Source organism: Sminthopsis crassicaudata, chromosome 2 (assembly GCF_048593235.1).
Source record: "Sminthopsis crassicaudata isolate SCR6 chromosome 2, ASM4859323v1, whole genome shotgun sequence".
Taxonomy (NCBI): domain Eukaryota; kingdom Metazoa; phylum Chordata; class Mammalia; order Dasyuromorphia; family Dasyuridae; genus Sminthopsis; species Sminthopsis crassicaudata.
The window spans coordinates 140199127-140223190 of record NC_133618.1 but is presented as its reverse complement, the minus strand read 5'-3'; the positions used below and the strand labels follow the sequence as shown (position 1 = coordinate 140223190).

The 24064-nt window shown below is 37.8% G+C and overlaps 1 protein-coding gene and 1 pseudogene across 2 annotated transcripts in view; both read left to right on the top strand.

The window, feature by feature from the left end:
* Positions 1 to 24064, top strand: part of LZTS1 (leucine zipper tumor suppressor 1) — a 77317-nt gene that overhangs the window by 6607 nt on the left and 46646 nt on the right. The window lies entirely within an intron of this gene.
* LOC141559208 (U6 spliceosomal RNA) lies at positions 3749 to 3848 on the top strand (annotated as a pseudogene).

Sequence of the window (24064 nt, the reverse complement as noted above, 5' to 3'; positions counted from 1 at the left end):
AAAAAAAAAAAATAGAGAAAAGGGAGCTAATAGTCAACCCAGCTAATTATTCCAATTAGACCAGAGAGGTGATTTTTTTCTTAATAAGGGTAAATTGGATTCTGAACAGATGTGATGTGGGTGTAGTTTAGTACCTGGAACAAAGCAATAAAGAGCCTCTCTATAGGGATCACCAACTGAGTAGCTCCAATGTGGTAGAAGATAAGTATTTTAACGAAGTCTGCCAGGAGCACACACATAACCTCATAGACAATCTCTCACATACTCATACACCTTTGCTGTGACCCAGACAGTTACAACTAAATGATCATGGCCTTCCTCAGGATCATAGGCCACATTATAAAATCAAAGAGACATGATATTACAACCACTAGGAATACACAGATATTCACACAGGCCAGCCTCACCATGCCAGCCCTCATCCCTAAATATCTCCCATGTGCAGATAGCACCATACCTGAGATTCCACCTTTGCTTTCTTCCCCCACAAACACACACTCCTATCTCCCTTTTGTTCTTCCTTTGAAATGTAAATATCTCTGGGAAGGATAACACAATCATTAACACTTTGACATGAATTAGTTTATCACTTTGCTTACTTTCACCACAGGAAAGGGTACTGGGTTTTGGAGCCTTGATTGGCTCCAAAGGGAGTTTAGGGAGGGTAAAAAAAAAAAAAAAAAAAAAAAAAAAAGTAGAAATGGTGATCATCAAAGACAGGATTGACCAGCCTGAAAAATGGAAAAGAGGGAAAGAAACCTGGATTTTGAGTTAGAAGACTTTGGCTATACCTACATGGGCCTGGACAAGGCATTTCTCCTATCCTAGTCTTCAGTTTCCTCACAAAAAGCATTAACTTTGGAAATCACAAGACTTGAGTTCTAGTCTCATCCCTACTGCTTCCTATCTGGGTGCTAGGTAGGAGCTAAATGATTTGCTCCAATTTTGGATTTGCTCCTATTGCCAATAGTGGAAATTGAAGACAGCCTTCAAAAACCCTTCCAATCCAGATCTGTTTCCTATATAGCCATTTCAACTAGATGATCTCTAGGGTCCCTCCTAGAGGGACCTCACAGTGTAACTTCACAGTTTTGTCTAGGAGCAGTGCTGAATATATACACTCTGGCTCCAGAGATCTTCTCATAAGCACATAAATCCATATGAACAGCTTTATCCTAAATGCGCACACCATCCCAGTTACATAGATTCCCAGGTAAACTGTAATTCATATCCTCTGCCCAAAAGGGTAAGACCTGTGCCCTCGGCTATTGTCAGCCTGTTAGCTTTGGGAGCATTTCAATTCTCCCTGCTGTTGCAAACCCATTTGCTGCTAAATCACCCTCCCCTTGGCACCCTGGACTGCTAAATTGGTCTCAACTTGCTGCATTTCCACCCACCACCTTAGTCATTATTCGCTGGCAGAGTTAGGAGAGTGGGTGTAAGGCAGCCGAACATTATATTCCTGCTGAAAAAGAGAAAGAGAGAGAGAGAGAGAGAGAGAGAGAGAGAGAGAGAGAGAGAGAGAGAGAGAGAGAGAGAGAGAGAGAGAGAGAGAGAGAGATTGAAAGCCAGCACATTCATAAAGGGAGGGAGAAAGAGAAGGCAAAAAATCATGAGAATGGGCCCAGCAGACAGGGAAAAGGTTATATTGCCTTTCACCAGCCAAGGCTGAAAGATATGGAACCTTTTACCGACTGACAGATCTCAGTTTAAGAAGAAAATGACTGAAATCTACCAAAGGAAATCTCCCTAACTGGCCACATTTGTACCATGTTTTAAAGTTTATAAAATACTGATACCCATAAAATCCTTGTGAAATAGGTAGAATAGTATTGTCCCTGTTCTTCCATGTTCTACCACTTTAGCAGTCCAGGGTGGTCCTCAGTTTCCTCATCTGTAAAATTAGGGAGTTGAATTAGATGATCTTTAAAATCCATTCTGGCTCTAAATTTATGATCTTATATTGTCCACCTAACAGTGAATAACCTGAGCCTCAGAGATTAAAGAACTTCCTGGAGTCACATGGCCAGAAGGAGCCAAAACCAAGAAGTACACTCAGGTTTCCCAACCTCAGATCAGTGCTTTCTCATATCTGTTTGACATTTCCTGAATTAAGAGTATCAATTCTTAGGAAGATGGAGGATTCTACTTGAGGGTCCTGTCTCTTCATGATCTTACTGTCCATACCCAATTAGTTGATACTTAAGGCAATATTAAGATTATGGGGCATTACATCCTATCTCCCTAGTGGTAATTATAGGCAGAGGCTTCATTCCCTTGTTTTATTCCCAATGACTTGCACAGCACTTTATGCAGTGTATATTTGAGGAATGGTTAGGGATTTTGGTTTTTGGGGTTTGGGGTTTTTTAATGGCTACTCTCCTCTTTTAGTTCCAAGCAGCCCCACCCTGGCCATAGTCAGAAGCAGAAACCCACTTAAGACTATAAGATTCAAGCAGCAGAGAGAAAGAAAGAAGGAAACTTCTGCTGTAACTTCTATATTCCATCTTTCTGCTAAGACTTTAGGAAAACAGAAATTGCACCAAGTTGAGGTATCCACTTTGAGGCTGAGAGGGAGATGAGATGATAACTGAAAGAAAAAATGAATCAGGGACTCTTTTCTGAACAAGGCAGAGATTTGGAAAACTTTCCCAAGCTATTCCATTTCTGGATGGAAATCTCTACACTTTGGTTCATGGCCACCTAGTCCAGCCATCTGGCCTTGCATAAGAGCAGAGATAATTTCTTATTTCAGACAGCAGGGGGGAGGTATCTGGTGCTGGGAGTTGACCTGGTATCATCTGGCAGAGTGGAGTGACCTTGACAAGAGATTTTATGAGTCACTGATAAGGTTCAAATGGCCTCTAGAGAAGAGGATAGGAGAAAAAAAGGAAAACCTAATATGCGTTGGCTCAGGATCTAATAGAGTGACAATCCCATCTCCTTTTCCACCCCCAACTCCAGGCTGATAGGAAGATATTAGAAATACAACCTCTGCACTTTGGAGAGCTAAAGAGGTAAGGGCAGTAGAACTATGGGAGTGTTTGCCAGACTGAGGAGACAGTCTCCCTCCTCAGATCAGATTCCTCCATTCCTAACAAGCAGGTGAAGAAAACAAGAGAAAAGCTGTTCCTCTAAAGAGAGGCCTTCCACACTCCACCTGGCCTATAAGGTATCCTCTCCCCTTAAAGAAGCCTTAGAAAAGTCCCATTGGAACCCATTTTCTCCTTCTATTTTACCCTACCTACAGCTGTCTTGCTTGGGAAAAAAAAAAAAACAAACAAAAAAAATAAACTTCTCACAATTAAGTGTGAAAATGACCAGGTCAAGAAACCCTAGTGTAGACCCAATTAGGGATGAGGTGGGATAGGGATATGGAAAAAAATCTTCTCTTTTTCATAAGATTAGGCTCTCTCTTGAGCCAAGCCAACATCATTAGGTTACTAGGCTATTCAACCCTCTTGATATATCCTTATCTTTCAGACTTTACATGGAACTTTCCTAACTAAGGGTTTTATGCAATAATTCAATCTAGAAGCCTAGATCAGTCCTTAAGATCCATCAGCTTCAAACCAAAATTATAAATTGCATTGCTCCACAGTGGGAAAGATTTTAGTTTTAAACTGACTCATTTCCTTTGATCGAGTCACTTAATTTTATGGACCTCAGTTTCCCCATCTATTAAATGGAGATAAGCTTTTTTCCTACTTCCCTTATAGGAATGCTGTGAAATTTTGTGAATTCATACTTGCTTGGGAAGCAAATATACTGATACTGGAAAGATAAAGAAATTAGCATAGCCTCTATGTAAAGATAAAACACAGATTTATGAAGCATTCCATAGTTTTTTTCTTTGGCCCTATTTCTTTAAAACTCCTGAGAAGGGACTATGTGGAATACCATATGGTGACAGCTTTACATGTCCCAGCATGTCTCCCCTCAGTGTTTATGTCTTTCTGAAAGAAGAGAAAGAGAGAGAGAGACAGAGAGACAGAGAGACAGAGACAGAGAGACAGAGAGAGAGAGAAGGAGGGAAGAAGGAAAAGGAAGGAAGGAAGGAAGGAAGGAAGGAAGGAAGGAAGGAAGGAAGGAAGGAAGGAAGGAAGGAAGGAAGGAAGCAAGGAAGGAAGGAAGGAAGGGAGGAAGGAAGGAAGGAAGGAAGGAAGGAAGGAAGGAAGGAAGGAAGGAAGGAAGGAAGGAAGGAAGGAAGGAAGGAAGGAAGGAAGGAAGGAAGGAAGAAAGAGAGGAAAGGAGGAAGGGAGGAAGGGAGGAAGGGGAGGAAGGAAGGGGAGGAAGGAGGAAGAGAGGAAAGGAGGAAGGGAGGAAGGGAGGAAGGGGAGGAAGGAGGAAGAGAGGAAAGGAGGAAGGGAGGAGGAGGGAAGAAAAATCTACGGATTCATAGACTGAGAAACCTCCTTTAGATTCATCAAGTCCAACTTTCATGTTTTTTTCACTAAGGAACAAAGGTGCAGAAAGGGGAAAATGACTCTTCTGAACTCCCAGGAAGTTAGTGCAGAATTTAGGACCAATCTGACAATAACCAGTCAAGTGTTTTTTAACCTACAGATGTGTACTTAATTTCTCTTGATCTTAGTACATACAGCCTTGACCACCCCCTGTGAAAGCATTAGAAAAAAAACATTCTGTACAAACAAATGTTGGATATCAGGCAGTTTCTTTTAACATTTGGAGAATCTGAGTTTTGGATATAAGAGAGGCACATAAATAAAGAAACACAAAGAGAGGCATACAGAGAAAGAATAAGAGAGAATTTTTGAGGCATTTCCTTTTTGATCGACTGATATTTACCTAGATAGTATGGCCTCTCTTCCCCTCATTGACTTGTACACTTCTTAAGACAGTGACTGTTTGTTTTCTTTGTATCCTTAGGGTTTAACCTAGCATTTTATCTGGATCATAGTACAAGCTTAATAAATGTTTGTTGATTGACTGAGTTGATATGGAACTCAAGGGCTCTGTGTATTTAACCTTGGTTTTTGAGTATGTAGCTCTGGTGTGTTGACAGGGATGCTGTGACTGATCCTAGTTGTAACTGCAACAGCATTAACGAAACATGTTATAAAAAGTTCCTACTTGATTTTATTAACCAATGATGAATTGATCCACTACTTTAGATTTTTAAAATATAATTTTGTCTTGATCTGTATTTTTTCACCTGAATTCATCTGTCTGTGTTGTGTGTCTCTGTCTACCCTCAAGACATATTCTTTGTAGTCAGCACTTAGGATGTTGTCTGCTTTAGGGACAGGCAGAAGCATGGAACTTGGAGACCAGAGATTTGGGTAAGCCCGTGGACAAATAATCTTAACTTTCTGGACTCATTTCATCACGTGGAAAATGAGGAGAATACCTGTCATTTGGAGTAAAACATTTTGTGAACTTAACAGTGTTTAGAAATGCCACCTATGATGATCATGGCACACAGCTGTACTTCCTGCTCCTGGGTCAGCTAAAATTATGGTGGATTGCTTGAGTCTGGGACTTCTGAGGGAAAAAAAGCCCATTAGGTATCTAAGCTAAATCCAGCACCAGTCTACTAGGAGGGAGATGGAGGAAAGGCCACCAGACTGCCTGACAAGGGTCAAACTGGCCCCAGATGGAATTGGAACAGGTCAAACCTTTTGTTCTGATCAGCAGTGGGGTCAAGCCTGTGAGTAGCCACTGGACTTCCAGCCTAGGCAAGATAGGAAAACTTAGCAGTGAAGGGAAAAAAATAACAGTTATTATTGGTCCATTCTCTTTGATATAGTAATAAGCAATAGGAAAGGCATGAAAAAAGGAACAGGCTGACCAATGCCCATATTATTTAGAGGTTAACAGATGCTATAATTTATTAATGTAATTAGCCTGGGGGAAAAGGGGGATTTCTGCTTATTCTTAAAACTAATAAGTTTTTCACTCTTTCACATTGCTTTCATTTGCATTATTATAGTCTATGTGGATACTTTTCTGGATTGTCTTGCTTTGTTCTATAGGACACCATATAAGTCTTCCTATTTTTTGTTCCTTATGTTCTTTAGAATTCCTCATATCTATTGTTCTTGTGATGCAATTATTTTTAATTATACAAATAGCACCAAATTTGTTCAGTCATTCTTCAGGTGATGACCTCTTCCTTTGCCATCTTTGCTTACACACACAAAAAGTGCTTACATCAATATTTTGACTTAGAGCATTTTTTTATATCTTTGACTTCCCAGGGCTATTAAAATAGTCATGGGATTGCTAGATAAAATTTATAAATAGGTCAATTACTTTTTTTGCATAATTCCACTTTTATTTTCCAAAATGGAAGCAAACTGACAACATTTCAGGAGCTGATTCTTGATTACAAAACAAGAATTTCTAAGTTCATTAAATCATTCTAATTCCATGACATAGTTCTTAAAAATTGTCAATAAAGAACATAGAAAATTTAATTAGGATAAGTATTCTTTCTTTTGATAGCCTAATGGTAAATATATACATATTCTAAACCACCTTTGCTGGTGATGAAAAATGTAAAAAAAAATTTTCTCAATAATGGAAACAACAGTCATTACCTCCCTGAAATTTCTAGTTTCTTGAGTTGTAGCCACCTACTTATATCACTTAAAATAGTCCATTCCTCTATGGAAGGAAACTGACTCTACTCTATTCCATGTAAGCTATGTACTTTCTAAACCTATTATAGTTTCCAAGAACTCTCTCCTTATTTTACTTCTACCCATTACTACTTTAATTACTCTTTCTATGATGAAATTAAGGAGGATTTGTCCAGTGATTCAGTAATGCTAGAGTTTCTCATTTTGCACCTAAGAAAACAGACCCAGCAAGAAGGTACATGTCCAGGTTCTCACAGGTAGATATTAGCAGAGCTAAGATTTGAACCCAGGTCTTCTGTATTCCCCCTTACTTTCAGTCTTATGCATTCTTCATGACTCCATGCTGTCTCTCTAGAACTAGGACTTAAATATTAGCAATATTTTTCGGACTTCAAGCTTTTGACCTAGGACTTAAACATTTGATCCAGTTGAAAAGCAGGTACAGGTACTAAAAGAATTAGTAAGTATGATTGTTGAGTCACCATCAACAATCCTGGAAAGATTGTGGAGGACAGGACAAAAACCGAAAAAAGGCAAATGACCTGATTTTTGAAAAAGCAAAGAGTTAATGTTCTTGTGAGTTTGACCTTGATTCTTGGGGAAATTCTAGAAAGAGCCACTTTAAAAAGATAACTCCTAAGAAAAGGAAAAGGGGATACAAAGGACCAGCATGGTTTCTTTAAGAACATCATACCAGACTAACCTTATTGCCCTCTAGTACACGTTTACTAAACTGGTGGCCCAGGGAATCTCCAAGGACATCTACTAAGCCACAGATTGGATAAATTATCCAATGAACTCAAGATGTAATTTAGTAAATCTAGAAGAGTCATACAATCAGGTGTGCTGAAGTCAGTTTATAGAACTTTTGGTTAAATTTTGTGTGTGAATAGTTGAACATGAAATAAATAAGTGCTACAAATTAGAGCTAATTTGGTTAATCATCTAGATCTAAGGAAATGATGGAGAAAATAGTGCATGGAGGGAAAATGATGGAGGAAATAATAATGTTAATAATGCAAACTATGAAAATTGTGTTGTTGAAAACTTGAGAGACAGTTGTTAAACATTTACCTATATATTCCTGAACACAATAATAGTAGAGAGAGCTGTAGAACAACTGAACCACATAGTAAATATGGATTATGTAGTACTTTAATCTTTACAAAGTCCTTTACAAACATGTCATTTTATAGAAGGCATTCTTATTCAATTTACAGATAATACAAAGCTAGGAGGAATGGCTAACTTGCATAACAGAATCAGAAAAAAAAAATTTCTTTCTGGCTAGAACAGGGGTCAACAAACTAGCTGTCATCTGAATTTTTTTATATTTTTCAATAAAATATTGTAATTAAAAATATTAAAAAATGCCTATATTCTTAGCTGGCCTACTGTTCTGAAAGTTGAGCCCGTAGTACTATGATTTGCTAATCCCTGGGCTAGATGAATCTAATAAGATGCATTTAACAGAAAAAAAAAAAGTAAAGTCTTACACCTGGGCTCAGAAAATCAATTTCATAATTATAAGAGAGATGAAGAGTAGCTAGATAACAATATGTTCTAAAAATGTCTAGGGAATTTCAATAGGTTAAAAATTCAACATGAGACTATGGAGTGATAGTATAGTCAAAAAATCTAATGCCATCATGGGTTGTTATAGAAAACCTTATATTCCAGAAATAAAGAGATTATAAGCACCTGCTCTTCCCTGGTTAGACTATATCGGCAATGTATTTGTTCATTACTAGATGCCACAATTTAGGAATGATAATGATCATAATATTTATAATGATATCAACAATGGTTCTTATTTATATAGTAACATTTGCCAAGTACTTTACAAATATATCATCTTACCCTCACAATAACTGGGAAGTAGGTGCTCTTATTATTATCACTTTATAAATTGGGAAACTGAAGTAGATAAAGATTAAGTTATTTACCCAGAGGAATATAGCTAGTAAGAATCTGAGATAAAATTCAAATTCCTGACTCCAACTATTTTATCCACTGTCCTACCTCACTGTTGGAAATCATCACTATGTCTGATGGTGTCCAATGAAGGATAATCAAGATGGTGGGAGAGCAGATAAAGATTAGTTGAAGGAACTGAGGACGCTATTCAATCTGAAGAAAGAAGACCTACTGGGGACATGATAGGTGTCATGCAAAAGAGTTTAGATTTGTTCTGTTTGGTCCCAAGGGCAACAACAAAAAGCAATGGAGGGAATTTTCAAAGCAGAGATTGGGATGTGGCAAATTGGTTTCCACAGTGAGGCTTCCTTTCAGGGTATGGTTCCCATTAGATGGCTCTGAAGTCCCTTCTAACTCCAAAGTTCTCTGATTCTGATTTTATGAATAGCCTCACATAGCTGTAGGGAGTCTTGAAGACTTATTAACTTGATAGAGCTTTCTTCCCTTCAAGGGGAGTCTCAGATTGTACTTCTCAGTGATAATAACTAGAGAACCCTGCTTCCTTTCCTTTTTCCTTCCTTTCCTGAGCATTTTAGTCATGTTATATCCCTCTGTCTCTCTTCCTTTCACTTCCTCCCAGGGGTTCTAAGAAGCCTGAAGTCACCAGCTGCCTAATTAATGTGACAAGTAACATTTACCTTGTCACTCTGTGCTTGCCTTCAGTGTCTTTCTCTGAAAGAGACTTTAAAGGAAACGAAAAAGAGGGGGGAAAGTCTTCTCCTCCATGAACTCATGGGGGGAAAACAGAATAAAAGCCAAAAAAGGAAATTTTTACCATGTGACAGTTGGCACTAACCACTCAGGGTCTACTGGTGCCAGTGAGAAAGGGGTTCCCAGACAGGAGGCAGATGCCTGGCCCAACTGCTAAGCAGGTGGCACAGGACAGAAGGAGCAGGGGAGATGGTTAGCTGAGGACCAACCACACAGGGAGGTCCCGCAACTATAGACAAAAAGGGTTTCTGGGGGGTCCCGCCCACAGATCTGAGTAGGAAGCCTGTTGAAACAGCCCTCAGAGGAGACTGCCAGTTCTTTTACCAGGAAGTTGGCAGTGGAGCCAATTTGTCACCCTACTTGATGGGAAGCAAATCCAGCCAAGTGAGGCAGTGCTGCAATGGTTTCCCTGACTTGGACAAGGTGACTTGGATGGACAAAGGGCAAGGTGATAGCATAGCATTTGGAGATAACAAATTTCTTTCAAGAAAAGCCTCTCAAATAGGGACAAAGTTTTACTCCAAGACTGAGTTCTCTAAAATCCCAGGAAGGCTAACTAAGGTACACCTTGAAGTCATTCTTTGGGTGATTATCTTGTTCTCTTCATAGCTATAGCAAATAAAATCACAGAGGCAGAAAGGAAGAAACAAGACTTGTTGAAGCTTGTCAACACTACTAATAAAGGCTGACTACCTCTGTAGGCAACTAGGCATTGGCTCAGTGACCAAAGGGGTTATATTGACGTGCTTGTATCTTTTAGGGGATACAGTAGAAGAGAAGTAGCCATGTCTACCCCTTCTGAGGAGCAGCTTAGGAAATTTCATAGATTATTCTAGGGATTTTCATTAATTTCTTTGCTCACTTTTTCCTATTAACTTCCCTATTAATTTATTTTCTCATTTTTTTCCCTGGTGCTTAGGCAAAATGAAACTTGAAACTCAGAACAATTTGGAAAAGTTGTATTTTTACCTTTGGCACAATAGGACTTAATTGGCCCAAGTCTGATTTAATTAAAGTGGTGTCATTAATATTACCACATAAACAGAGTGGTTTATTCTACTGCCTGTAATAATGTGGAGCTGCTCTCACTTTAAGCCCATTCAGAAGATCCAGAGGGGAGCAGGGTTAGATCCAAACGCTAAAGTTTAAATCAAAAGTTCTTAATTTGGGATCCATCAACTTGCTTTTGATGATGATGTTGATGATAATGATGATGATGATGGTTCAATATTAATATAATTTGTTTCCTTTGTAATCCTATGTATTTTATTTTATTCATTTAAACATACAATTCTGAAAAGGTGTGTAACTTCATGAGCTTAGCAAAGGAGTCAATGATATAAAATAAGTTAAAAACCCTAGTTCACAAGAATGTCAGCACCATCCCTGAGTTGAGGGAGTCATTTTTTTGGTGTTCAAAACTCCTCATACATTAAATTTCATAGATCCTCTTCATCTTTCATACATGTTTTCTTATTTTGTCTTTTGGGTTCTGACCCTGCCATGTTACCATCTTGAATGTCCAGATCTCAAAAACATCTTTTCCATCTTCTGCCTAGTTATTACTTCAATAGAGATGACCTTTTGTTCTTGAAGGAGCCACTTCTTACTTCTGGCTCCTGTCACAGTCTGTCTTGTCCAGACTATGATGTCATTCCATCTGTCAGACAGTTCCCAAAGCTTCTCAGCTATAGACCCTGGCCAGACATGCCCCTGACCACAGAGGGTCATTATAAGCTGATAGATTAATACAGAGAAGTCCAACTTCTCCTGAATGATCTGGGCTCAGCCAGGAGTCTGGCAGGGGGGACTCTATAAACTTCTTAATGAATTTAACATCATGAGATGACCTTTGGGTATAGAAGTGGAAGAACTGAGGATTCAATGTTGATCTTTGACCAACCTGTTACCCTCCCTATTCCTTAGTTTCTTTATCTATAATATGAAGGGGATGACACAGATGATCTGTAAAGGTTTTCTTTTGATCTTACAATCTTATAAATTAATGAATTAATGAATAAACTTCTCTTCTAATAAGGACAGGATCTGATCTTTCTCTTTTTTCTACCTCCTAAAATCACTCCAAATTCTAATTCCATTTGATATTCTAATCTGTCAGAAGCAAGAATGAGTGAGTATCTACTGGAAATTCTCAATCTAACAGGACAAGAATGGAAATAATCACAAGTGCCATAGGACTTGACAGGACCTCTAGAATTCCTGAGATCCATCCCTCTATCCCCAGGAAGGACTACTGTAAACCACAGCAGAAACAAATGTAACAGAGGAAATGTTCTTGCTGGATGGTGGGAGGAATGATTCACTATTTCCTCTTTCTTCCTTCTATCCAACCACAGGTCCAGGTCAGTGCAGTTCAATTCAAACATTTATTAAGGCATTTTTATACTTGACCTTTCCCCCCCTTAGTTCATTTTTCCAAACTGTTATATGCTGTCAGGAATGGAAGGAGAAGGAAAACAGGAAACCTCCTCTTTCCCCATTCTATATGGAATAAGTTTAGGTAAGATTACACAGATGTGAAAAGGGCCAGGTCTGTCTCTTTGCCACAAGGCAGAAAACAATTTTACACAAAAACTGAAAAGGCTCTTAGAGCTCCAAATTGTTAATTTGGCTAAATTGGCAGCCAGAAAAGACCCAAGAAAACATGGTGCTACACTGCATTGACACATACACACACACAAAAAAAAACATGCCACAAAGGAATAAGAACTTGTGATTAAAAAAAAATTTCCAAACTTGAATGATAACTTACTTTCCTTCACCTCAATTTATAGAGATTACCTTCTTTCCATGCTTTTCTCAAGTAGGTATCCACATGTTCTGAGAGTGGAAATGTTCAGTATTGCTTCAGAAGTTATCTTGAAGTATATGTGTTCTGAAGATGCTTGGTGCAGTTCAGCTCTAGACTGCTCTATTAAAGGAATAACAGAGGTTAATAAGACCTTTGTGGGCTAAGACCATGAAACTTACTGTTCAAAGGATGTTTGAGTATCTCTTCCCCAGAAAGGAGCATTGAGAATCTTTAATTGAAAGAGGCAATTTGAGGAAAAGAGAAAGGGAGGAAAGGTTCCATTTGTACAGGACTATAGGTCCATAAAAAATAGGTAAAATTTGATTTGGGAAAATCATTAGAAGTTGGGGGAAATAAAAAAGGCCAGCTATAGAAAGTACCACATGAATTGACAGCCAAACAACTGGCTATTCTTCATGAGTCTTAAATTTGTGAAGTTCATTTTTGTAACCCAAGTGTAAGATTTTGCATGTTGTTCTTTTAAATTTTATCTTATTGGATTCAGCCCAGCATTTTAGCCCATCAACATATTTTTCAATCTTGACTGTCATTTAGTTGCTATGTCTCACAGATTTATCTAATCTGCAAACTTTATAAGTATACCATCAATGTATGTATGTGTATATATATATATATATATATATATATATATATATATATATATATATATACTGTTGCCTCTCCTTTTAGAATGTAAGCTCCTTGATTTTTTTAAGCCAGGTTTTATTTTCTCTCCTTCCCACATTCCCCCGCCTTCACCATTGAACAATTAAGAAAGAGAAAGAAAACTCTCATGAAATATGCATACTTAAACAAAACAAATCCCCCACATCAACATGTTCTAAAACATATGTTGTTTTGCATTTTAAGTCCATTACCTCTCTGGAAAGAAGTGGGTAATATGTTCAGCTTTGGTCCTCTGAAATCCTGGTATATCATTATATCAGTCAGAGTTCTTAAGTCTTAAGTCAAAGTGCTTTTCTATATAATATTGTTGTCATTGTATAAATTGTTCTCCCAGTTTTGCTCACTTCACTCTGCATCAATTCCTCAGAGGAATTACCATTTCCCTTTGGAACTATCCATTTCATTATTCCACTTGACATACTAACATACCATCAAAACATAAACTTGTAGGATTAGCAATTGTTTCACTTTGTAGAGCCTAATATGGTACCTGACACATAGTAGGTACTTGATAAATATTTGTTGATCAGTTAATTAATATATGTTTTTGTCTACATCATTGATAAAAAATGTTACATGGCACAGTACCTGAGCCACTCCACTGAAGACCTCCAACTTGATGTAGAATTATTAATGACTACATTTTTTTAGGCTATCCATTCAATTAGTGCCAAATCCAATTAGTTCCATTATCAATCAGCCCATACTGAAGTAGCAAAGTGCTCTGAAGAGTCAATATATCCAGAGATCAAATCCAGCCTCAGAAACTTACATTTAACTTCTGTCAACCTCAGTTTTCTCAAAAATAAAATGGGGATAAGAATAGTGCACAACTTCCAGGAAAATCAAATAAGATAATATTTGTAAAGTATTTACATATTTTAATAAGTGTTTTCCCCCATCTCTCCATCTTTTCTGCAAGAATAGCATGATTTACTGCTTTGCTACAATCTAAGTAAACTCTCTATATAGTTATATGCTGTATCTACAACTGTATCTTTCTCTCATCTACTAGTTTTAGTAATCTTGTCAAAAAAAGAAATTAAGGTTGGTCTTCATAAGGAAAATATTCTTAATGAAGCTATATCTTAATGAAGCTCTTCATGACCATTGCTTCCTTTTCCAAATTTCATTAGTTATTTATTAGTTACATATTATAGAATTTTGTCAAAAATAAGTCAAGTTAATTGACCTATAGTTTCTAGTTTCTATTCTCTTTCCCTTTCTTGAAAATGGGGACATTTGTCTCCAATCCTATGATATCTTTGTTGTTCATCATAGTCTATCAAATGCTACTGAGTATCAAAGCAATTTCATTTACCATTTCTTTCACTACCTAAGAATGTTTTTCATTTGGGGATAGTTATTTGGATTCATCAAGGGCATTTCATTGTTGTTTAGTAATTTTAGTCATGTCCACTTGGGGTTTTCTTGGCAAAGATACTGGAGTGGTTTGCCATTTCTGCTTCCAGTTCATTTTACATATGAGGAAATTGAGGCAAACAGGGTTAAGTGACTTGCTCAGGGTCACACAGCTAGTAGATATCTGATGCCAGATTTGAACTCTAGAAGATGAGTCTTCCTAATTCTGGCCCTGATACTCTATACATTGTACCAGCCACTCAGTGTTCTCCTAATATGTCTCCTTATTTGGACCAACAACTACCTATGAGCTGATTTTCCTTCTGCCCTTTGCAATGCAAAGATTTTTCTCTTTAGCATAAAAAACAAGCAAAACCAACAACAATAAATATTAAAAATGAAGCAGTTCTTCCTTTATCATTCATTCACCTCAAGCAGTGGCGCTATCCCTTTTCTGATACCCATTAATTCTCCAATATAGAAAAGGGAGAGGGTAATTGTTTTGTCATTAGCTTTTCCTCATTGGGAGCTTCTTTAGCATTCCTGTTCTTATAATACCATGCCATGTTTTTTTCTATTATTGTCTGCTTTTATTTACCTTACTTCAATCTTTTATACATGTCTTTCTAAAACCTAAATTGCTTGATGCATCTGCATCAGTCTTTTCAAATAACTCTATTTTCCTCATCATTAATATTATTTTTCTCTCTTTAGAATTTCATTCATTAGTTTTTCATCCCTCCTGGACTGACTTTTCCCTATATAATTATAGGTCATGTGATCCCATTGATCCATTTTCCGAACTCTTTAGAAATCTGTTCTACCAAACTAGACAATGTCCAGCTTCTCTCTTCTTCTCTATCCCAAATTCTAGAAATATATAGTCAAAGATCATTAAGTCAAGAAGGTATTAACTACTTTTAAATGAGAGAACTTCAATAGCTGTTTAGATAAATTGATTTCCTAGTGACTGCTCTATCATTCTTCTGTGCCAGATTTGGGTTGCATTTTCTTAACTCTTCATCTATTTCCTCTCTTGTCAGATTATAGAGTAGACTCTGATTATAGAAGTGCTCCTCTTTCTTTCTTCATTGATCTTCACTAAATAAATGTTTCCCATAGGATACTCTCCTTCCTATGTTTCCTCACATGAGTGTACATACTTATCTTGCAATTTTATAAAACCACCATATCTTTTTTTCCTTGTTGTTCAATCATTTTAGTCATATCCAACTCTTTATGACCCTATTTGGGATTTTCTTGGTGAAGGTACTAGAATGGATTGCCATTTCCTTCTCTAGCTAAGTTTATGAATAAATTATGAATAAGGAAACTGAGCCAAACAGATCAAATGACTTGCCTAGGGCCACATAGCTAGAAAATCTTTGAGACCATGTGAACTTAGATCCTCTACAGGTCCTAGGATAGAGCCAGGTACTCTATCCACTACACCACCTAGCTGCCCTATGTATCATTTTTACATTCCTTTCTTGAATGTTGTCTCCTGTGAACCTCCAGGTATTTCATCTGCTGTTCTTCCTATCACTGTGGTACCCAACTTGTTATGTATTGTTCATAGTGTTTACCTTTCTTTTCCTTCTTCACTTTGAAGCTTTTAAAATTATATTTAAAACATATCGGGAAAATATATTCTTATCAGTCTCTGTTAAGTGATCTTCACCCTTAGAAGCGGACAAGCAAGCTCAAACTCTTTGGACAAGAAGGGAAATTCTTTATAGATTTCAGGTTTCAACTACCTTCAGTATCAGGAATCACCAAAAGCAATATTGTTTTCTGGCTTTGATGATTCACAGGATCTTAAAGATACTCAATTAATAGGACATTGAGTCCAACCTGCCCATTCTACAGAAGAGAAAACTAAAGTCCAGAGAGTTTAAGTGATGCCATGGCTACAAAGCTAATACCTGAGGTAGAATTTGAATCCAGGTCTTAGTGAATCTAACTACAGCATTATTTTTTTTTCTTCTCCATCAGAATGTGAGTCTTTTGAGATAAGAACAGTATTTTTGCCTTTCTTCCCCCCCCCCCCTGAGGCTGGGGTTAAGTGACTTGCCCAGGGTCACACAGCTCTAGGAAGTGTAAAGTGTCTGAGACCAGATTTGAACTCAGATCCTTCTGACTTCAGGGATTTTTGCTTTTCTTTATATCCCCTTTACCTAACACAATTCCTGGGGCTCAGTGTTAGAACTGGATAAATGCTTATTGACTGAATGGTGTACTCTATAGCATCCTAAATTTGTGCTGGGGAGGCCAATCCAGAGAGAGGGGAAGTAAGCCATCTGGCAGCTTCCTATTTTAACTAACTATTCTTGATAACTAGGTGTTAAGGGTAGTTGTTTCTTCACACTTAGTATCCAAGAAGCCTGTCTATCAAGAGAGGAGGTGGGGTAACTCTTGACAGCAACCAAATGTTTTGGGAAAGGAGACTGAGAAAGGACTCGGAAGTGGTTTTGCTAAAAACTTCAAAGTAAAGGATAAACGGTTCTACTCCATTTTTAATATAAAAAGTTAAAATTTATTCTTTAGAAAATTGGAATTTTACCTAAGTTCTTTCAAGAAACATAATAGAATATACGCCTACATTTTATAGAGAAGTAACCTGAGACCCATAAAGGGCAAATAGCTTGACCCAGGGTCCCAGATGAAGGCTTGTTTAACTTACTGAAATTGAAACCCAGATGAAATGCTCTCAAATAGAGCCCAGATCTTAAAGACACAGACCTTTGGAGCCAAAAGCAACCTCAGAACCCACAGTGCTCAACCCTTTCATTTTGTAGAAGAGAAAATGGAGTTTTGGAAGGCACCAGAATCCAAGTCTCTTAGCTGATCATAGGAGTTAAATGACTTGCCTAAGATTACATAGTTATTATATAGCAAAGCTGGACCAAGACTCAGATTTTCTGACTCCAAGACCAAAGCTTTTAAAAATGTCATCCTGCCTCTCTTCTACCCTACGCTAGCTCCCCCTCAACTTTGAAGATGACTTGATATTCTGGCCTCCTTCTAGCCTATTCTCCTTTCTTCTGTTCATCTGTCAAACTGTTTCCAAAAGTAACTGCTACCTGCCCACTGCCCTGCCAACTCATTCAGATCAGAAAGATGGTAGGAAGTGATATGGTGGTTAAAGCAAAGAAGTTGAGGAGCAGAGAGTACAGGGTCTCAAAAACAAAAAGCTAGAAATAATTTATTTACAGAAATCTAGTGACAGCCAATCAGGTACATGGATGGGGAATGGTGGAGACAGGGAGGTGGTAAAAACAGATTGGAACCTTTCCAAACTTTCCTAGGAAGGGGATAAATGCTGCACAACTAGAATCAAGAGCCTGAGCAGAAGGAGCAGGACTTTGCTCTACTTAACTACCTATCTAACCTTGACCACCTCAATAGTTTGGATGGAGCTTTGACTCCATCCCTGAGCTTGGAAGGAAGAAAATTAATGAAAGAGAAAAAGGAGAAACTATCTAGTTGGTGTTCTAAAAGTATCTGAGCATATATAACTGTAGCTTATATAGTATATAAAGTATATATGTGGGGGGGGTGTATAGATACATACACATGCATATGTGAGAGAGAGGAAGACAGAGATACATTTTTTAAGTTATATCTGCATAAACAATTAGCTTCCAAATATTGGATTTCCTTTGTTCTTTCCTCTCTCCTTTTCTTTCTTTTGCTCTTCTCCCTCCTTTACTACCTTTGATGCTTATTTTAACCCAAATTCAACCAGCTAAATATATTGGAGCCAGAGTCCAAAAGAACAACAGTGCAATGTAATTCCTGCTGCTTGCATTAAGTTCACTATGTACATTTATAAACTGAGGATTTCTGGATAACTGGCCCAAGTACACTATTGTTCACATTTCAAAGTATAAGCAAAGTTTAATCAAGAAATCTGTAGATAGATAGATTAGACTTCATCATTGTCTTTTGGTAGCTTGCAATCCACTTGAGAGACAGTCATTTCTAAAGGTTGTAAGCAGTGGTAAGATGTGCTTATTGCAAATTATTCTTATCTAGTCACTAATTCAGTCAGTCCTTTTCAGTGGTGTGTGACTTTTTGTGACTCCATTTGGGTTTTTTTTGGCAAAGACACTGGAGTGGTTTACCATTTCCTTCTCCAGTTCATTTTATAGAGGAGAAACTGGGGCAAATAGGGCTGAGTGACCTGCCCAGGGTCACATAGCTAATAAGTATCTGGGGCTAGATTTGAACTCAAGAAAATGAGTCTTCCTGACTTTAGGCCCCGTGCTCTATTTACTGCAACACTAAAGCAGGTCTCTGAGGTCTGTTTGGTTAACCTATTATAAAGAAATTACTTATTGTTTAGTAAGGCTCGGTATATAATAGAACTTCACTTAAACTAGTGCACAAGAAAGATGAAGGCATCTTCCAAGGTCATGAGTAGTCAAGGACAGAGGTATAACCCATCTGGCTGGCCTTGAGTTTGGGCCACCAGGTGGCACCAACTCCCAAATTTGAAAAGTGATCTTGCTTTATTGCTGCTGACCTTTAGGACAGTCCTGCAGGACCAGAGCAGAGGAGATAAGAAGCTGGACAGAGCCAACCTTGGCTTAGTGGAATGGCAGCCTAGAAAGGAGGTGGATGAATGCTACACAGCTGGAACCAAGAGCCACAGCAGAAGTGGCAGGAGTTTATTCTACTTAACTATCTATATGACCTTGGCCATTTAGAATTTTAATCAACCCTAGAGGTCATCCTGAAACAAACCCTCTCCCTTTGCTTGCCATTCTGAAGATGAGAAACCTGAGGCCCAAAGAGAATATGTGTAAGTTCAGTGTTTTGGAAAAGTAATTTGAAAAATTTTTTAAATAATAATTCAATTGGAAGTCCAGATTAAGGTTTGGTGTTTACACAAACTGGGTTCAGTTCATAAATATGTACTGTCTTTGGCTTGTCACTACCCCAAAGAGATTATCCTGGAAAACTCATGTTTTGGGTTGTTTTATACTTCACCTAAGGTAGTATGTATTCCAAAGGACATCAGAATTTGATTTAAGTATGATTCTTTCCTTAAAACCTAAAGACTTTTCAAATCCCCTGCAAACATTCTGGCTTTTTGTTAAGATTATATTTAACCCAATTTAATAAAAGGAAAACTGAAAAGACTCACAACTAAGTCCATAAACGTCAAAATAAATTTTCTTCCTTTTCTGGTATACATTTAATTTGGAGGTTTATACAGTCCTCTAGACTTATAATGCCAGGATTGAACAATACTTCCTTCCCCCTGTCCTCTACTCTCACACCCAGAAAGGAAAGCAAACTATCTTGCTAAAGAGTAAAGCAAACATCCCTTCAATGAGATATGACCCATTTCCCTAAGAAACCTAAACAGCTATCTTGACTTATAATAATTTCTTAGAGTAGTGGTATCAAGTTAAAATAGAAATGGGGCCACTAAATAGTATATAATATTAGCATGATCTATACTCTATTGTATTTTTATTTATTTTGTTAAATATTTTCCAATTGTATTTTAATTTGATTTGGCTGAACTGAGCAGGGTGCTGATGGATTGTGTGTTTGACCTAAAGGTTGAGCTACTTCCTCAGAGGGAAAAGTAAAGCAATCCTTTTTTGCCTCTAGATCTGCAAATCCATATAACTGTAGAGCTGCTATTTTCATATCCCTTCCTCTACTTCCTTGATGAGTTCTATCTCTCCTTTGCTTCAAAAAACTTGGATTGTCTGAGAAATCTTCCAAAGTCCATCTCTTCTCTCTGCCATCGATATTCTCCCTGCTATCTCTGAGTCCATGTGGTTCATCTTCTATGGGGATCACATGAATTCCCTCTCCTAGAGAGACCATGGAGCAGGTCACCAGAGTCCATATGGGTCCAACTGCTTCTTCATTCCGTCTCATTTCTAGTTTTTCTCCATCTTTCTATCTCCCTGACTCTCCTTTTAAAAGCAAATACAAGGGTTTTTACTATATGAACTGAACGAATAAATGAATCAATAAGCCACAAATGAATAAACAAAAAGAATCTTAAAAGGGCTCTGAGGAATACTGGCAAGTGAGTTCTACACTTTATTTAACCAAGGAGGCAACATCACACCCAGAATAAGAGCCTCATAGCAGTCTATCTTATTTACAAGGAGTCTTGGAAAGGAGTCCACCTGCAGGTAAATGACTTGTCAAGGGTAACATAACTCAAAGTTTTAGAATCCCTGGTTTCCTTCAAAACTCAGCTCTAACACCTTCTCCCACATGAACCCTTTCCTGAAGCCCTGAGCTTTTGGTGCTATTCATCCCCCACCTCATAAGCTGGGGGGTGTGTGTGTGTGTGTGTATAGATATCATATATATATATATATATATATATATATATATATATATATATATATACACATTATACATATATATATATATATATATACACATTATACATATATATATATATATATATATATATACACATTATACATATATATATATATATATATATATACACATTATACATATATATATATATATATATATATATACACATTATACATATATATATATACATTATACATATACATGGTATCTCCTCATATAATAATTTCACTGAAGGCAAGGATTACTTCATTTTTGTCTCTATTCTCTTACCAAACTGCTTGGTAGTTATTAGGCATTTAATACAAGTTGGGCTTGTTTTATGAATCTCAGTTTAAATAAGGGTGCCAAAGTCCTTTCTAGTTTTAAATTCCATCATCAGGATTCAGATTGTTTTTTAGGCTTCTTTATAATCCCTAGTAAATCAGAAATAGCTTGGATGAGTGGACCCTAGAGATGAAAAGAGGAAAACTCTTTTAAGCAAAGGAAGCAGTAACAATGGTTCCCTACCACCTTGGAAATTCTGTACCACAGAGGAGCTTACCTGCTAGCCTAGCTTTGGGGGGGGGGGGGAGGGTCCTGTGCATAGTAGACCCATGCACCTGCTGCTAAGACTTAGTGAGGGGGTGGGCCTTCTCCAAGGCTTAGGCTCCCTGGCTGCTTGGTAGGAGGGACTGTGATCAGGGCTTTTCAGAGAAGGCTGCTGACAACAATCAGGTCCTGATTCCTTTGTGAGGATGTGATTGAACAATTCCCCAGCTCAGCTGTGTGGGGGAGGCAGTAAGCGGGAAGTCAAGAGCTCAGCCCAGCCATTTGCAGAGGAATAGTACAGTCTCATTACCCCACCTCCCTCCAATGTTCTCTTTTTTCTTTTCTTTCTTTTCCTTTTCCTGACCAATTTTGTAACTCTTTATGAGCCTCCCCAAAGATGGGGTTATGCTTAGTAGATTCAGTATTCAGGGATGAGACACAGTTATTAATCACACAGACAACAATCATTTATTAGGTACTTGCTGTATACCAGGCACTGTGCTGGGTGATGGGGATGGAAAGATCAAAAAAATGTAAATTAACTTATCATTCTATTGGGAAAAACTTGAACACATATAAAAATGTACAAAATATATGGAAAATATCAGTTTGGGAAGAGAAGGCACCCTAGCAGGTGGGGGAAGGGGAGGGTTCCAAAAAAGGATCATTCATTTCAAGGTGCATTTAAAGGAATAAATAATTTGAGCCACTGTAGTTTTTAAATTGGAGAGTAATATGATAAAGGTCATGTTTTTAACAGAATACTGTGGTAGTTAGGTGAAAGAGTCTTGGGAAAGGAACCATTTTGTCACGTGCAGTGGCCCATGCTGCAATTAGAGCCTAACACTGGTTAATCTTTTGAGTTTGAACATTCTGAGCTGCAGTGGGCTAAGCCAATTGGTTATCCACACTATGTTCATCATTAAAAGGGGAACCCCAAGAATCTGGGGGCTACCAGGTTGCTTTTAAGGAGGGGTAAATTGGTCCATTGTGGAAAATAGAGTGAGTCAAATTTCTGGTTCTAAATAGGAGAGAAAAAGAGGGAGAAGGAGAGAGAAAGAGAGAGGGAGAGGGAAAAGGAGAGGGAGAGAGAGAGAGAGAGAGACAGAGAGAGACAGAGAGAGAGAGAGAGAGAGAGAGAGAGAGAGAGAGAGAGAGAGAGAGAGAGAGAGAGAGAGAGAGAGAGAGAGAGAGAGAGAGAGACTGAAGAACTGGAGGACATAAGAAAGGGAAGGTACAGGAGAAGAGAATCTAGAGTTAAAAGATGACATGATAGTCATCTCTAACATGGATTGGCAGGATCAATCAGCAAATATTTATTGAGTACCTGTCTCCAAGTCTGGAATATTGTTCTTCTTCTGCTTCAATTATGGACCCTATTGCCTCCCTTTAAATCAATACGAAGATCCACCTTCTACAAGAAATGCTCTCCAAACTCTCTTAATTTTAGTGCCTTCATTCTGTTAATTATTTTCTCCTTATTTTGTACATAATTTGTTTTGAATATAGTTGTTTGCATATTTCATTTTTTGTTCTAGGTTATTTTAAAAATTAACTTAGAGGAATGTTATAAGTATAGCATTCCTAGATTATAGCGCATATATAGCACATATAAATCACACATAAACTTTGACCTTGGATTTGAATTTTAACAAACAGACAAAAAAAATGGAGAGAATCAGAACAGAGAGACTCATGGGAATTAGGGCTTCTCTAGTGAACCTTGTGCCTTCAAGAGAGGAGAAGAACTATAGATTTTAATAGAAAATGAGCACAATAGAAAGGCAAAATCACAAAGCAGTCATCCAGGCATGGAGTCAGGAATCGCTGTATTGAGGTCTTTTTACTGACATACAGCCCCTCTGTTACCATGGGCAATTTTCTTTATTTCTTGGTGATTGGAGTACCGGTGAGTCTGACAAGCTGTCATTCTATATTGATTGAAGGATTTTACATACTGGAAGCTCTCTTTGCTAATTATAATAGGGTCTTTGATTTAGGACTGTAAAAGGCCCTAAAAGTCATCTAGTCCAGGGGGTAGGCAAATGATGGTCTACAAGTGGGCAACACACATCTGTTTTTATGTGGTCCAAGAACTAAGAATAGTTTTTATGTTTTGTAGCTAAGTGGTACAGTTAATAGAGCATCAGGCCAAAGGTCAGAAAGATCTGGGGTTCAAATTCAGCCTCAGATACTTACTAGTTATGTGACCCTAGTGGAAACACTTTACCCTGTGTGCCTCAGTTTCCCCATCTGTAAAATGAGGAGCCAGAAATGTCAAACTCCTGGTGTATCTTTGCCAAGGAAACTCCAAATAAGGCCATGAAGAAAATGAAATGACTAACCAACAACACCCAGCCAAAATAAGGCTTGAACTCAGGTCCTCTGTTGCCAACTGATGCTTTTTTTGGTATTGTATCACGCTCACAAATCTGAACAATCATTTTGTTGTTAGCTTTTTATTGGCAGAACATATGCATGGGTAATTTTTCAACATTGACCCTTGCAAACACATGTTCCAACTTTTCCCTTCCTTCCCTCCACTCCCTCCCCCAGATGGCAGGCAGTCTCATACATGTTAAATATGTTAAAGTATATCTTAAATACAATATATGTGTACAGTTCTTTTGTTGCACAAGAAAAGTTGGATTTAGAAAAGTAAAAATAACCTGGGAAGAAAAACAAAAATGCAAGCAGTCCACACTCATCTCCCAGAGTTCTTTTGCTGGGTGTAGCTGGTTCTGTTCATCACTGATCAATTGGAACTGATTTGGTTCATCTCATTGTTGAAGAGAGCCATGTCCATCAGAAGTGATCTTCATATAGTATTGTTTTGAAGTATATAATGACCTCCTGGTCCTGCTCATTTCACTCAGCATCAGTTCATGTAAATCTCTCCAGGCCTTTCTGAAATTCTCCTGCTGGTCATTTCTTACAGAATAATAATATTCCATAATATTCATATACCACAATTTATTCAGCCATTCTCCAATTGATGGGCATCCACTCAGTTTCC